The following is a 2,415-nucleotide window of genomic DNA, read 5'->3' on the forward strand; positions in this document are numbered from 1 at the left end:
CTCCATCCTGGCAAGAACAGCAGCTACTTCTCGGGTTGACAGAGTAGGAGCAGAGACCTTCATGATTCATCTCTCTGGTAGCAGCAGACACTGATCATCTACCTGGAGCAGGGCCAGACTTTTGATCAAAATTGCCTCAATAGCAAGAAAAATATATTTTTTTTCCTCAGCAGGAAGTTTGCTGCTAAAAATAAAGATGGTGGGGCAAGGAGAAAAGGGTTATTTTCCCACTAACTACTAAAAATTAAAAATGTTGTAATGAATTTTTCACAAATTCCTTCAGAGTCAGCAGCTCACACATCCCCAGGTTTCTGCATTCTGCTCCCATCACTGCTGACTCCTGCAAAGAGCCATGGCCATCATCTCCCAGAGGTCCCAAAGCACCACCTTAATCAAAGATTTTATATCCTGGCTCTCCTTGGAGTGTTTGGGGTGATAGAACCATAGAATCCCAGAATGGTTTGGGTTGGAAGGGACCTTAAAGCACAACTCGCCCCAACCCACTTGCCTTGAGGTGCAACTTCATCTCCCCCAAACAAACCCAGGTTTCTTCCCGTTGTTTTTCCCATCCTTACCTGATCCTGGGAGCACACAGCCCCCAGCACTCCTCCAGCTCTCTCTGCCGTTCTCCAGCCTTTGTGTTTACAGCACCTTATGAACAAATCTGCCCCAAAATTTTGCTTCCAAACCCAGAGCAACAAAATATCGCCACGCGTGAGTAAGCTCGTTCTCACCCGACACCCACACTGCCCCAGCTATTCCCTTTAGTATCAACAGCTTTACAGAAAACAGGCTCTGAAAGCACTGACAGAGTCTCGGTGCTGCAGTAAGGGAGATTTTTGATGGGGAGGGAGCAAAAGTGGACGGTGGAGGGGGTGACACCATGGGCACCCCTTCCTCTCCAGGAGTTGGGATGTTCAGGAGAGCTCTGGGAGCTGCAGGACCACCCTGAGAGACCTGATGGCTTTAATACCAATGCCAGAATGGGGGGGATGGATGAGGAATCAGCCCAGGGAGCAATCCCACAGCTGGATGACCACTGGTGCTCGTTCTGCTCTGCTCTTCCCTCCCCAAACACAGACAGAAAACATTTCAAGCCACAAATCTTCCCCCCGAAGTTGAGATTTGTGTCAGTGAGCACCATAATTTCCAGAACAGGATCTCAGCAATAAATGAAACCCGAACCTCAGCCCCCCCCAGACAAACTCAGGGCTCATTGCCAGGATTAGGTTTGTTTAGGAAACCTTTGTCTTTCCAAAACGTTGAAGATGCGCAAGCTCACGAGCCCTTGTGGCGGCTGCGGGGTGGAAAATCCTGCCTGTGCTTCACACCTCTGAGCACCAGACGGGTTTGTTTCCTCCCTGCTGGAGCAAAGGGCACTGTGCATTCACTGCCGGGGTGCCAGCTCATGCTTTGGAACTTGGCACATGAAGCTGCTCCTCCCAGCTTGGCTTTCACAGTGGACATTGGAGGAGGGCTGTGAAGATCCAGATCCCACCTCACAGCACCTTCCTGGATTTGACCCCCACTGCTGGACCTGCCCAGCCCAGCAGTCCCTCCACTGCTTAGAAGCACAGAAGGGTTTGGGGTAGAAGAGACGTTAAAGATCATCTTATTCCACCCCCCTGCATGGGCTCCTTCCACCAGCCCAGGTTGCTCCAAGACCCATCCAATCTATCCTTGGACACTTCCAGGGATGGGGCACCCACAGCTACTCTGGGTAATCTCTGCCAGGACCTCCCCACTTCCACAGGGAAGAATTGCTTCCCAATATCTAATCTAAACCTGCTCTCTGTCAGTTTGAAGCCATTCCCCCTTGCTCTGTCACTCCACACTCTTGTAAACAGAGCAGGGATGCACAGAAGAGCCGAGCAAGCCGTGGCAGGACCATCCTGCTTCTTCCCCAACACGAGCAGGAGAAGGATGAGGAGGAAGCCACTTCCTGCTCTCCAGCAGCAGGCACTGCCAGCAGCAGCAGCAGCTCCCAGCAATCCCACCCTGACACAGGGGTGGCAGTGGGGACGGGACACAGCCCCAGCTGCCGGGGCCACGTGTGTCCCGGCACCCCCGACACCGGATGCGCAGTGTCCCCTGCCGGCACCCGGGCGCAGCACCCACGGCCACGGGTGCCACATCCCACGGCCCACATCCCACAGCCCCAAAGCCCCACCCAGCAGGTGCTGGGGAGGAAACTCTTTGCAGCAGCCAAGACAGACACAGCCACGAGTCCTCGAGCGACTGTCTCCAAGCAAAGGGGTGATTCCACAGGGATGCTGCATCACCAGAGAATATCCTGGGGAGCTCAGCCTCTTTGGTGGAAAACCCAGCAATTTTAGGACACTGGGGGAGAGGCTACACAGCCTGGAGCACTGGGGGGTTTCTTCACAGCCACACAAGCAAGGAGGAGAGACTGGG

The sequence above is a fragment of the Pithys albifrons genome, chromosome 28 (genome assembly GCF_047495875.1).
Source record: "Pithys albifrons albifrons isolate INPA30051 chromosome 28, PitAlb_v1, whole genome shotgun sequence".
Taxonomy (NCBI): domain Eukaryota; kingdom Metazoa; phylum Chordata; class Aves; order Passeriformes; family Thamnophilidae; genus Pithys; species Pithys albifrons.